This window comes from Echinops telfairi, unplaced genomic scaffold, assembly GCF_000313985.2.
Source record: "Echinops telfairi isolate 266 unplaced genomic scaffold, ASM31398v2 ScPeMD7_15;HRSCAF=58, whole genome shotgun sequence".
Classification (NCBI taxonomy): domain Eukaryota; kingdom Metazoa; phylum Chordata; class Mammalia; order Afrosoricida; family Tenrecidae; genus Echinops; species Echinops telfairi.
In genome coordinates, this window is record NW_022103912.1 from 7896579 (window position 1) to 7910515 (window position 13937).

Consider the following 13937-nt stretch of genomic DNA (forward strand, 5'->3'; position numbering starts at 1 on the left):
CTGGCACAATTAACTAACTCACCGACCTACAAAGTCATCCTCAAACTCACAAAACACACACAATGACACCAAATGCAGGAGGAACACCAAATCAGTGAGCGTGTATGCATCTCAGCACTGGCAGGGGTCTCCACACAGCTGCTCCAGCACCCTGGGGTGCATCATGGTAGGTCCCTGTGGCTTCTCCTCAAGGATGTCTCCCAGCAAGTGAGCCTTGCCAGGTGAAGCAGAGAATTAGCTAAGGCAGGCACACACAGATCGACCATCAGAGAGCAAGAGATGAAAAGACAAGGATCGCCATGCTATTTATCTCTCCACCCTTCAATTAAACTGCCCTTCAATTAATCCCACATGTGTTCATTGGCCAGGTTGGCACAATAAATCTAACTATCACAAAGCCCAGTGTCCATCTGCAATCTTAATTCTTAACATACAGATATAAGTACATAGATTTATTCCCCTCGTGTTATATATAAATATATTTACGTACGGGCATGTCTGTATTTAGACTTCTATCTACCTTACAAATTGGATTAGACCAGAACATACACACTGCTACAGATAAGAGCCTGAAACACAGGGAATCCAGGATAGATAAACCCCTCAGGGTGAATGAGAGTAGAGATACCAGGAGGATTAGGGGAAGGTAGGGGAGAAAGGGGAAATGGATCACAAGGATCGACATATAACCCCTTCCAGGGGGACAAACAACAGAAAAGTGGGTGAAGGGTAACAGAGGATGATGTAAGCTATGAAAATAATAATCTATAACTTATCAAGGGTTCATGAGGGAGGGCGGGCAGGGGAGGTAGGGGAAAAATGAGGAGCTGATATCAAGGGCTCAAGGAGGAAAAAAATGCTTTGAAAATGATGATGGTGGCATATGTACAAATGTGCTTGCCACACTGAATGAATGTATGGATTATGGTAAGAGATGTAAGAGCCCCCAGTAAAAGTACTTTTAAAAAAATCAACAACTCTGTTTGTACAACCAGAACTCTCCATAGAAGTAAGGTTGGGGAGACTGAGTCTCACCATTTTACACATGTTTTCAAGAGAGACTTGTACCTGGAGAAGGACATCATGTTTCATAAAGTAGAGAGGCGGTGAAAAAAAGGAAGAGCCTCAAAAAGATGGGTTAACTGCAACGACAGTTAACTGTAGGAGCCATGGCGAAGATGGTGCAGGGCCAGGCAGTGTTTCATTCTGTTGCACAGGGGGTCACTATAATTTGGAACAAAATCAACAGCACCTAATGACAACAACACTCATCAAAAGAATTCATCAAGAAATTAAAGAGAGAACCTACACACGTGGAGAAAAAGTCTTGGGCAATGACAGTTCTTATAAGGTTCTAATCTCTTTAACATATAGAAAACCTCAACATTCAACAGCAACAAAGACCATTTTAAAAATGGGCAAAGGACATGAGCAGACAGTTCACCAAAGAAGACATTCAAGTGGCAAGCAAGGAGATGAAAAGATGCTTTTGACAATTGGCAATTACCCAAACCCACTGCTCTCAAGTCCACTTAAACTCACGGTGACCCTATAACACAGAGTAGACCATTCCATATGGTTTCCCATGCTGTAAACCCCCAGGGAATCAGAATGCCTTGTCTTTTTCTATGCGCAACTGGTGGGTTTCAACTTCCAATCTTTCAGCTAGTAACTCAACTCTTATCCATCGTACACTCAGGGCCCCTCATTCACTATTGGAGTGTTACAAATCAAAATTACAATTAGCTACCATCTTAAGCCTGCAAAAATAGTAATGCTCAAAAGCAAAACAAAACAAGACCAGAATACACCACATCCTAGTGAGGTTGTGGAAAGATTGGAATTGTGAGGTTTGGGAAAGATCAGAATTTGTATGCGTTGCTGGTGGGACTTTTAAATGGCGCAAGCACTAACGATAAAAAGTAAGTTTTTTTCCTCAAAAGCTACTAATAGAAATACCTGATGATCCATCAATCCCACTCCCAGGCATATACCTTAGAGATATAGTGACAGAGTTACACATGCGCACACTTTTGTTCATTCACAGTAACAAAAAACTAGAAGAGCCAGTCAACAGATGAATGGATAAACAAATTGTAGTATGTACAAATAATGCAAAAACTACAAAACTATAAATAATGATAAGTTCAGAAAACATCCTACAACATGGCTGAGGTTAGAGGGCATTGTGCTAGTTGAAATAATTCAATAACCAGAAAACAAATTATTGGACCCATTGTTATAAAAATTTAAGATTGTATATATATATACATATACTTACACACAGAGAAAGTGATGTTCTTTGTGATTAGCAGAGAGAGGCTGAGAGGAAGTGGGAATCATCTGCCAGATAGCAGAGATTAGTCCTTTTTTGTGATGAGAAAAACTTGGGGTCATAGTTTCAGGGGACAACTTGGTCAATTGTCATGTCGTAGTTCACAAAAGTAATGTTCTGTGTTAATTGGTAGCATTAAATGTTTCAAAAACTTGCAAGAAACCATCTAAGATACAGCTCTTGGTCTCTAATTGTATGATGCAAAAGAGAAAAAAGGAGATCAAAAGTTCAAAGAAGAAGCTAGTCCCTGGGACTCACAGCACATGTGATCCACAGACCCGAAGAACTAGATGCTCAGAAAATTGGAGAACAAATCTCAAATTCTTGCAAAGGACCAGACCTACTATCCACAGAGACTAAAGAAGTTCCCAATATTATTTCCAAATGTTCCAATAATATTACTTAGGATTGCTCTGTGCTACAACTTGGAATTGTAGCTAGTTCTGCAGGTCACCTTTCAGTTCAATGGTAGATTGGCTTATATGATAACCATTATCACCTGTGAGTAATGTGCTCCTTTAGCCAGTTAATTACCTGTATGAAAGAAATGGTGAATATTTACTTAGAAGTAAAGATGCAAAATTAAGGCGGGGAAAGGAAACTAGATCAATGGGAAGAGAAGAAACAAAATGGAATAATGAAACACATTGTAAAAATTGTAACCATCTGTTTGACATTTGTTAAAGGGTAATCTAATTCAGTATGCATTGTTCACCTGAAATGCGATAAAATAATATTTTGAAAGCTATCATTAAAATAAAACTCATTATTGAATTAAATTTTTTAAATAATTTCCTCAAAAAAAACAAAACAAAGAAACACCACCAACAAAAATCCAAATGAGCTCCTTATCTTGTGGAAACAGTGAATAGATGTTGCATGCATGCTCATAGTCGCCCAAGATTAAATGGAAGTTTCCCAGGCCTCTAAGCAATGACAAAAAGTACATTAACTGGAGGGTCAAGATGCCTCGTCAACTTGCAAGCAAATGGAAGAGCTTAGAATGATGAATAATAACCAGCATGAGTTTGTGGCCAACAAATCATATCAGGCCAATTCGATCACCTCCTCTAAAAGAATGGCAGATGTGTGTGCTGGGATAAAGGACAGACATAATGTATTTTGACTTCAAGGAGACTTCTGACTCTGTTCCACATGACATGCTCATCAGCAAGGTAGGGAAATAAACCTTGTTGTCAAAGATGAATTAAATTGATTAGAGAGGTGACTCATTGCGAAGAGCAGGTGAGTCACAGACTGTAGAGAAACACAAGTGCAAAGCCAAGCTACTGCTAGTTCTGGTCTGCATGAATTCAGTGTAAATGGTTACAGCCAGTCCAGCAGCAAACAGCTCACGTCTTACAATAAGTTTTCCCTTAACATCTTGAAAATTAGCAAGCATGTTACTGAATGGATACCACGGTCCCAGAGTTATCAGAAAGCAATTCTTTAAGATTACATTTTTCTGCCTGCAAATATAATATCAAAATACGCAAAAGACTGAATGTAATCATTTTTAATTAAACTTTTGAGAGTAAGACTTCATCGAGGATAAATACAGCAAGTCTCTCATATGACAGAGTGAGAAGAGAATAATAAGATGGCTAATTTCATAAGGGGAAAAGTATAGGAAAGAAAGTACGGTATATTAGAAGGCCAAAGGCAGAAACAACAGTGGTTTCTAATCATATTGAGCATGTGGCTGTTCTTTGGTGCAATGAAACTCTGCCCAGTCCTGCCATATCTTTATTCTTTTCTGTGTTTGAGCCCATTGCTGCAGTTCCTGTGTCAATGTTTACTGTTTTTAGCCTGACCGTATTCTTTAGCAAGCATAGTTGTCTATTTCCAGGGTCTGGTCATTCAGCCAACAGACACCACAGTCACCCATACATCAGCAGTACATGGGCAGGGCACTGCCAGAGGTTCTGGCCAGATTCAGAAAAGGAAATGGAACAAGGGATATCATTATTGATGCCAGATGGATCTTGACTCAAATCAGAGAAAACCAGAAAGTGTTCTTTTGTTTTATTGACTACACCAAGGTATTTGACTCTGTGGATCAGAAAAAATATGGCTAACCTTGAGAACATTGGGAATTCCAGAACACGTCATTGTACTCTTGTGGAGCTTATCCATAGATCAAGAGGCAGCTCTGAAAAAACAAAGAAAACAAGGGAATGGTTTAAAATCAGGAAAAGTGTGTGTCAGAGTTGTATCCTCTCACCATACTTATTCAACCTGTTTGTAAAGCAAATCATCAGAGAAGTTGGTTTATCTGAAGAATAATGTGACATCAGAGGGAGGCTTAATAACAACCTTTAAGATGCCGATAGAGATATACAAATTCAGATATACAATTTTTTAAAAATTATTTTAATGGAGGCTCGTACAATTCTCATCACAATCCATGCATACATCCATTGTGTCAAGCACATATGCACATCTGTTGCCCTCATCATTCTCAAAACATTTGCCTCCCACTCTAGTTCCTAATATCAGTTGCTAATTTCCCCCTCCCTCCCCCCTCCCCTCTCCCTCATGAACCCTTCATAGATCATAAATTATTATAGTTCTGTCATAAGTTACCCTGTCCGATGTTTCACTCCGCCCTCTTCTCTGCTGTCCATCCCCCAGGGAGGAGGCAATACTTAGATTCTTGTAATTGGTTCCCCCTTTATACCCCACATTCCCTTCACCCTCCAGGCATCGCCCCTCTCACCACTGGTCCTGAAGGAGTCATCTATACTGGATTTCTTGTGTTTCCAGTTGCTATCTGCACCAATGTACATCCTCTGGTCCAGCCAGATTTGTAAGGTAGAATTGGGATCATGATAGTTGGGGAGGAAGCATTAAAGAACTAGAGGAAAGTTATATGTTTCATCGTTGCTACCCTGAACCCTGATTGGCTCGTCTCCTCCCCACAACCCCTCAGTAAGGGGGTGTTCAGTTGCCCACCAATGGGCTTTGAGTCTGCACTCACCCACCTTTACAATGATATAATTTTTTGTTCTTGGATGCTTGATACAATCTTGCTTGTTGAAAGTCAGGAGGATTTAAAGCACTTGCTGGTGAAGATCAAAGATTGCAACCTTCAGTATGGGTTACAACTCATGTAAAGGAAAGCCAAGCCCTCGCAAGTGGACCAGTAGATTACACATCATGCTAAATGGGGAAAAGTTGTCAAGGATTTTTACCTTGCTTGGATCCACAAGCAATGCTCATGGAAGCAGCAGTCAGGAGATCAAAAGACATGCTGCATTGGATAAATCTGCATGTGAACGTTGGGTGTTGAATAGGGAGGCTGAGGAAGAATTGGCGCATTTGAATCGCAGTGCTGGAGCAGAATACGAAAGTAGCAGGGACTGCTAAAAGGACAAACAAATCTGTCTTGGAAGAAATCCAGCCCGAGTGCTCCTTGGAGGCAAGGATGGGGAGACTTCCTCTTACCTATTTTGCACATGTTTGCAGAGATCAGTCCCTGGAGAAGGAGAACACGTTAAAGCAATGATAACGTATTGGGGCAACAAAAATAGGATGGTCCTCAAGGGGATGGAGTGGCGCAGGGGCTGCCACAATGGGCTCAAGCATAGGAACAAATGTGTGGCTGGCGCCCCACCAGGCAGGGTTTGGCTCGGTTGTGCATAGGGTCACTATGCATCAGAATTGACTTGATGGCATCTAACAACACCAAACAGGTTTCTGGAATTGGCTGCTTTTGGCCAAGAGCCATTTGACTCAGCAATCTCTTCCTCATTCCATTGCTTTTCATGAATTTGACCCGAGAGCCCGATGGGTCCCTGTCAATGTACTACTGCGGCCATTTTTAAATTATCTCCAGAAGAATTTTACTTGCAAGTGATAATGATGATAGTATTTGATAACTCCACATTCTGATGGGTAACCCTTGGTGTGCTGGTCAGATAGCTTCTTCTAAATTTTTTGGCATGGATGACTGAGCATCTCAAGTATTGTCTCTATTTGCTGAATCGGTTTAGTTGCTAATTTGTCAATTCCTGGAGCCTTGCTTTTTGCCAGCGCCTTTAGTGCAATTTGAATTTCTTCCTTTAATACCATAAGTTCTTGATTATATGATAATTCTTGAAATGGATCAATGTCATCCAATTTGTTTTGGCACTGTGACTTCTTTTGATGTTTGTTGCATGGCTCAATATTTGACCTATAGAACCCTTCAGTTTTGCCAATCAAATTTGAATTTTTTACTTCCAGTTTTTTGTTGTTGAGACATGAGGAGCTTTTGGCTGTTTAGTTCTTCGTCCTTGCACATTTCTTATGATATTTTACTTTGTCTTCTTGAATTGCTGTTGAATTTTTTTCTCTTTAGCTCTTATGTCATCGTTTCTCAATTTTGCTTTAGCTTTTCCACATTCTAGAATAAATTCAGTCTCTTCTGACATTTGCTTTGGTTTTGTTGTTTTTTTCTTTATCTTTTGTCTTGTTCATGACCTTTGGTTTCTTTGTGTATGATATCTTTGGTGTCATTCCAAAACTCATTTGATCTTTAATAATTAGTGTTCACTGCATCAGATCTGTTCTTGAGACAGTCTCTAAGTTCAACTTGGATGTATTCAAGATCATATTTTTGCTCTCATGAATTTGCTTTAAAGCCCTTCAGCTTCAACTTGAACTTGCATAGTCTGTTCGTCTGGCTGATATTGAGCTTCTCCACATATGTAGTTTCTTTCCATATATGTAGTCTATTTGGTTCCTGTATATTCCAATTTATTCTACTTAGTCTATTAAAATCTGGCCCCAAACTCAGTATTTAGAGGCAAGGCAATCAATATTTTAAAACCAATCAGGACGACTGAAATAAATATCATGCAAATTTGGTCAGGGATTGAAGAATCCATTATTAAAACAAATCTGTCAATAAGCAAGTCCTTACTAAATATTTATTGTAGGCATAGCCTTCGCCCTCAAAGATTCTACACAAAATAAAAAGATCATACTTAGGAGAGATAAAATATATGTATTCTGATCCTTTCTCTCCCCAATTTTTATGACCTCTTTCTCTCAATTTGAGCCTTTTTTGTCTGTGCCCTGGAGCTCTTTCTCTAAAAGTATGACATGATTGTGATCATGTCAATTAACTTTAAAAGGTGTCTGAGATTTCTTCATTTCTTCCATCAAAAAGTGGAGCATAAATCATCACTCCTTAATTGTGCCCTGTGATTTGTTGCAATAAATATGGCAAAAATGAAGCTGTAATATTTGGACACTAAGGCATAGATGCTACAAAAAGTATAATTCATAATGAAATACATGGATAAAATTAAGAGAAATTGAAAAATTCTTTTTGTTAAAGCATATCCAAAAGAAAGTGAAAAAAAAAAAAGCAAGCCACAGAAATCTCCAAACTACTCAGGGTATTTTGTCCACAATATGCAAAGGACTATGATAATAAAAAAAATGGCAATTCAATATAAATGGTGGACTGAAGACTTAACTGTGTATTTATTTCACAAAAGAGAAAATCCAAATGGCTAATAAAATACAGTTATTTCGATACCGGAGAAATACAAATTAGAACTGAAGTGAAATACAATTATAAACACTTAAAAAATAGCTAAGGAGTATTGTTAGAAAGATTAGAATTGATAAGTTAGAAACCTTAACTGTCAATGTTAAAAATGGAAATACCATGTGATTCAACAATTTCACTCCCAGGCAATACCATATCAAACTAAGACACATATAAATCAAGATATATATGTATGAACTTCAATACCAGCATAGAGTTTTGTAGTCAAAACCTGGAGGTAATTATTTCAACAGAATGCAAAGGAGCTTCAAAAAAGTTTGTAGATAAAATGGAATTAAAATATATGAAGAGGCTATGAAAAGTTCATGGGAAAATTCCATTACCTCTCAATTCCATTTTTTCTGAAACTTTTGGAAGCAATCTCCTATGCTTTGTTTATAAAATACCACAGAGAAAATAAGCAAATTAAAGCAATGTGTATTAACTTGTATAAATCATAAAAAGGCACTGCTGAGTTTACAAAGTAAGAACACATGAATATATATTGTGTAGCCTATTTCTATCAACATCACCAAATGCAAAAGTAAATAATAATGCATGGGATGCATATATATGGGTGGCTCCTAGCATTATAAATCAAAACAAAGATATGACTGCCATAAAATTCAGCATGGTGCTTACTTCTAGATGGTGAAAATAGAGAAATATTGCAGAACACATCTAGGAGAGGCTTATAAAATGCTATCAGTGTTTTATTTTTTTACCTGCTGGGGTGGATCATAGTCTTCATCTTGTAATTATTTCTATTATGCTGTTCATTTATGTTTTATGCAATTTGCTATATGGTATATTTTGAAATAAAGAAAATTTATAAAACAGTAACAAAAATGTTTATCATTATTTCCCACCATACCCATTTCTCAAAATCTTATCGATAGTTGAGCAGAGATTTACATTGGGTTTATCCTGCTTCATTCAGTTTTAAGTATTCATTAAACAAATATTGAGTGACAAAGTATGTTTGGGTACATTGGTAACTCAGTGGTAGGAAGACCTAGGTTCAGTTCATGAGAAATGTGCCTCATGCATGGCCATGACTGTTAATTGATGGCAATGAATTTTGGGGGGATTTTTGAAATGATCGGTCCAGTGTGGATTCAGACTAAATCTTGTCAACAGAAAAACCTGGTACTGTCATTGGTTGTGCTCTTACAAGGACCTGCAATGGGTGAGGAGAATTTCCAAAAGAAGTAATGCTGAGATTAGAACTGGGTAAGTGGTGGCAAGTCAACAAAACCAGTTGATGGACTTCTCAACAGCTAGGCTTCATAAGGGTCAGACAATGATCAGGACAATTAGAATAAACATACATAAAGCATTGTGAGATAAGCTTTGGACTGTTAACCTGAAGTTGGGTGGTTTAAGTCAAACAACTGCTCTTCAAGAGAAAGATGAGATTATCTACTCTTGTAGATACAGGGTCACTTTGAGTCACAATCAACTCTACAGCAGGGTGCTGGTTTGGGTTTGTGAATCACAGCGAACGAAGTAGTTATTTCTTACCGAAGGGTTAAGTAAAATACCTTCTGCAGCAAGCAGATCATTTTAGCCATCTAAAAATCAATGGACTTATATCCTGGTTACACAAAGAACTCCAAATTGATAAGAAAAAGTTAACCAAGTCAACTTGCATCCTTGTTATGGGTTAATATTGATCCTTGGAAACATGAGTTGGAATCCTTCTACTTATGGATATAATCTGTTTTGGGAGTGTGGTGTTCTTCATGTTGGTGAGGCTGTTTTAGTGTAACATGCGCTCTAACCGTAATCGCTTCTGAATCATAAGGAGAGCATATTAGACAGATACTGGTAGAAATAGAAGCATCTGTGACAATGCGCAATGAACCAAGAAACTGGGCTTAGGGAAGCTGAGACAAAAACCCTCTTCCAGGGTTGACAGGGAGAGCCTTATCTTAGAACCGGGTCCCTGAATCCACATTTCTAGTCTCCCTAACTGTGAGAAAATGTATTTCTCTTAATTAAGACCAATCATTTGGGTTATTTCTGTTTCAGAAGCAATAGGCAACTAAGAAAGTCCTAAACCCACCCCCAACCCGCCCTCAGTTCCACACAGTCAGATCTCAAATTTGCCCTGAAGGCACAGAGCTGAACAATTTATTCAGAATTACAGAAGCCCTGTTCTGAGGGGACCATTCAGGTCATGAGGCCTTTCCTAACACATACGGAACAGAGCACGTGATGACAGAACCCATAACATGAGTCTGATGTTCCAGGAAGACAGCTTCATAATCAGTCTCACGAAGCAAACCTTGGGTTTAATAGTCCTTATCTGCTCTGCCAGGATGAAAGACGGCTTTTCTAAACCAAGCTAAGGCAGTGTGAGTATATAAATAGTCCATAAAGAACAACGACGCAATTTGAGAATGACAGTTGAGAACAGGGAAGTGTTTTGTGCTGACTCTCTGCATTGCCGAACCAAAATTTCAGAAAGCACTAAATGGATCTCTAACAACAAGATTCATTCTGCCCTATAGTGTGGCTCTCTTGCCATACAGTGGCTGTAATACTGCGATTTTGGCCTGTGATTTTAAGGAGTAATCACAAAATGTGGCTACCTCCTAAAGACACTATATTTGTGCCTTCACTTTTAACATATTCTAGAATCAACCCTCTAGTGATGGGAATAAATTTACAACGGAAACCTAATTTACCTTTACTCTTAACACACCTGAATAGCATTTTCCACTATCAGCTACACCCTTTTAATAAATCTTTTCAGTGCCAGCATGTTGACACCTGTCATCTCCTTAGACAGTCCTGTGGCTAGTTGTCATCAAGCTGGCTTCGACTCATGGCGCCCTTGCACAACATAATTAAACAAGGCCTCATCCTGCACCATCTCCCACTCATTGGCGTGTTGGAGTCTATTGCTTTGACCACTTTGTGTCTTGAGTGTCTTCCAACCTAGAGGGTTTACCTGCCAACACTATGTCGGACAATGTTCTGTTGTGTTCCATAGCGTTTTCACTGTGTGATCTTCAGAATTGGATCACCAGGCCTTTCTTCTTATACTTTTTTTAGTCTAAAGCTATCCTGAAACGTGTCCACAATGGGTGATCCCATTGAAATACCAGAGGTATTTGAAATACCAGGGGTACAGCTTCTAGGATCACAACAATGCACAAGTCAAGATGTTAATTTAAGAGATTTATGGTCCTTAAGGAAGACTCAAACTGCACTGAAACAGTAACCAAAAACAAGGCTCTGGGAATTGAAATGTTTCACCAACTGAAGAAGCATGGGTAATATTCACATTTCTATGCCAGGCAATTTGGAGGACAGTTATTTATACCCATTCTAAGGAAAGGTGATCCAACAGAAGCTCACATTACAGAACACTATCATTAATATCACATGCAAACACAATGTTGTTGAAGACCATGCAGCAAAGAGTGTATCAGTACATTGACAGAGAGCTGGCAGAAGTCTGAACTGGACTCAGAAGAGGACATGGAACAAGGGATATCATTGCTGACTTCCGGTGGATAGTGCATGAAAGCAGAGAAAACCAGAAAGATGTTTACTTGTACTTTGTTGACTATGCTAAGGCATTCAATTGTGTGGACCACAACAAACAATGGCTCGCCTTGAGAAGAATGGTAATCACAGAACACTTAATTGTGCTCATGCAGAAGTTGTACATGAATCAAGAGGCAATTGCGGGAACAGAATAAGGGAAATCTGCATGGTTTAAAATTAGGAAAGATGTGTCAGGGTTATATCCTCTCACCATACTGACTCAATTTTTATGCTGAGCAAATAATTTGAGAAACTACGTTATAGGCAGAAGAGTGCAGCACCAGGATTGCAGGAAGGCTTATTAACAACCTGAGATATGCAGGTGACACAAACTTATTTGCTAAAAGTGAGAACTTAAGGCACTTGCTGATGAAGATCAAGGGTTGTGGCCTTAATTATGGGTTACAATTCAATGTGCAGAACTTCAAAATCCTTACAACTGCACCAGTATGTAACCTCATGATAAATGGAGAAAAGCTTAAAGTTATCAAGGAATTTGTCTTGCTTGGATCCACAATCAATGCTCATGGAAACAACCATCGAGAGATCAAATGACAAGTTGCATTGGATAAATCTGATACACAAGACCACCTTAAAGTGTTGAAAAGCAAGGATACTATTTTGAGAACTGAGGTGTGACCCCAGCCATGGTATTCTCAATTGCATCCAATGCATATGTAAGGTGGCCTTGATAAAGAAGATTGAAGGAGAATTGAAGTATTTGAATTGTGACAGAAACAAAGAACATTGAAAACCTGGGATTGGGTTGGGAGGCATGGCTGATCCAGGTAGAATAAGGCACAGAGACAACACTCAAAAGGAAAACTCATCTAACATATGACATTCTCATTGCTCTTGTAATAGCTAGCAGGGACTGCAGCGTACTAAAGAGGCTTCCATCCTTTGACTATTTGCTGACGATGTTCTCCACATCCCATGAAGATGGATCTTCCATACTGGCCACCCCATTCTTATATCACCGCTGCCAAAAGAAAGTCACATTGTTTGGCCGTTGGAGAACAGTTTCAGGGGGGAAACAAATAGGGTGAGCAATGAGCAGAGTTTAATTTTCAAGCACTCCTGGCTCCCTCTTGCTTCTTTTCTCCCAACTCATAAAAGCCTCTTTCTCTTTTCTTTCAAGCATTCGTTTTCTTCATTCTATGATGAAGTCCATCCGGGTTCTTCATGCTCCGACAGTAGCCCACATGCTACTGATTTCCCCTACTACCTCCTTTACCCTAATTCCCATGCCTCAGTAACTTACCTCATTTTTATACCCAAACTGAAAGCTTTACTGACTGAATACTCCTCAGGATATTGTCATGATAAAGAAGTACAGTACAGAAAGAAATCCATTCTAGTTATTGGAAGATGCCATGGCTTCTTTGGGTCACGTGAAATCTTTCTTATTGCTTCTCAATCAAAAACTATAGGATACACATTATTTTTAAGGACATCATTGAGCTACACTCAATTAATATGACCCTTCCAGCCATAATCCCTTATGTGATGTGTAATAATTCTGCATTCCATACTGACCTGGCAGGGGAGACACCATGATCATGAAGGTGATTTTCCCAGGGCGAGGCTTACCCATTGCACTTTGGATGTGCTAACCCCTGCGATTTCCCCAAATGTGGGAAACTCGACTGCATAATTTGTGGTAGTGGGGACTGTGTTCGCGCTCTTCCCCCCGCCCCCCACCCCCCAAAAAATTCTGGATTCCATGCACCTGTGGCCATAGTCCCATACTGGAGGGCATAATCTCCTAACAAACAGTAATAGGATGCGAATGAGTCCTGATCATAGTAAAGGGTGTGAATCAGGCCACATTCTTTGTTTAATAGTGATCTTAGCTACTATTACTTACAATGGATGTAAGGAATTATATGGTACAGCTGGGAGAAGAAATGAAAGTATTTCTGGAGTAGCCTGGGGAAAAGCCTGGCTGATTAAGATTAGTAGGAAGCCAATGCTACAGGAAAAACCTTCCCAGAGGCCCCGGGTCATATATGCATAAGTAAGATACATTCCTGGGGTGGACAACAGAGTATTCCATTTGGGTAAAATTTGATTGTACCATGTAACTCTCACCAAATGGCCTTTCCCTCTATGGGTTTAGCAAGAGGTACAGAAGATCCTGATAGGATTAGCCTATGAGTAATTGTGAACAGGATTGCCTGTAATGCCCTCCTGTGGTGTATAAACTAGGTCCACTGAGAAACAAGGGGTGTGATCTCATCCCTGGCCAGAGACAGGAGGGGAACATGTCCCCTAGCTCCAGCATCTGGCTTACCTCTGCCTGACCTTCAGAATTCAGATTGAGCTGCAATCACCACCAAGTGAGATGTTTCCTTGAGCATTTGTGAGTTTTATGGGACACTACAGTGATGCGCAGAACCAGGAGATGTGAGAGAATATGCTCAAGAGAGAATATGGGGGCAATGGAGCGCCCTATCGTCTTGCAAGAGTTGGATTTGGGGGATTGTTTTCAATTTC

The 13937-nt window shown here is 39.4% G+C and overlaps 1 non-coding gene across 1 annotated transcript; it reads left to right on the forward strand.

Annotated features, from left to right (window-relative positions):
- The first annotated feature begins 12969 nt into the window (after nt 1-12969).
- LOC115868611 lies at nt 12970-13132 on the forward strand. Its single transcript, XR_004045698.1, has one exon. It is a non-coding gene; the product is annotated as a U1 spliceosomal RNA (small nuclear RNA).
- The last annotated feature ends 805 nt before the right edge of the window (nt 13133-13937 follow it).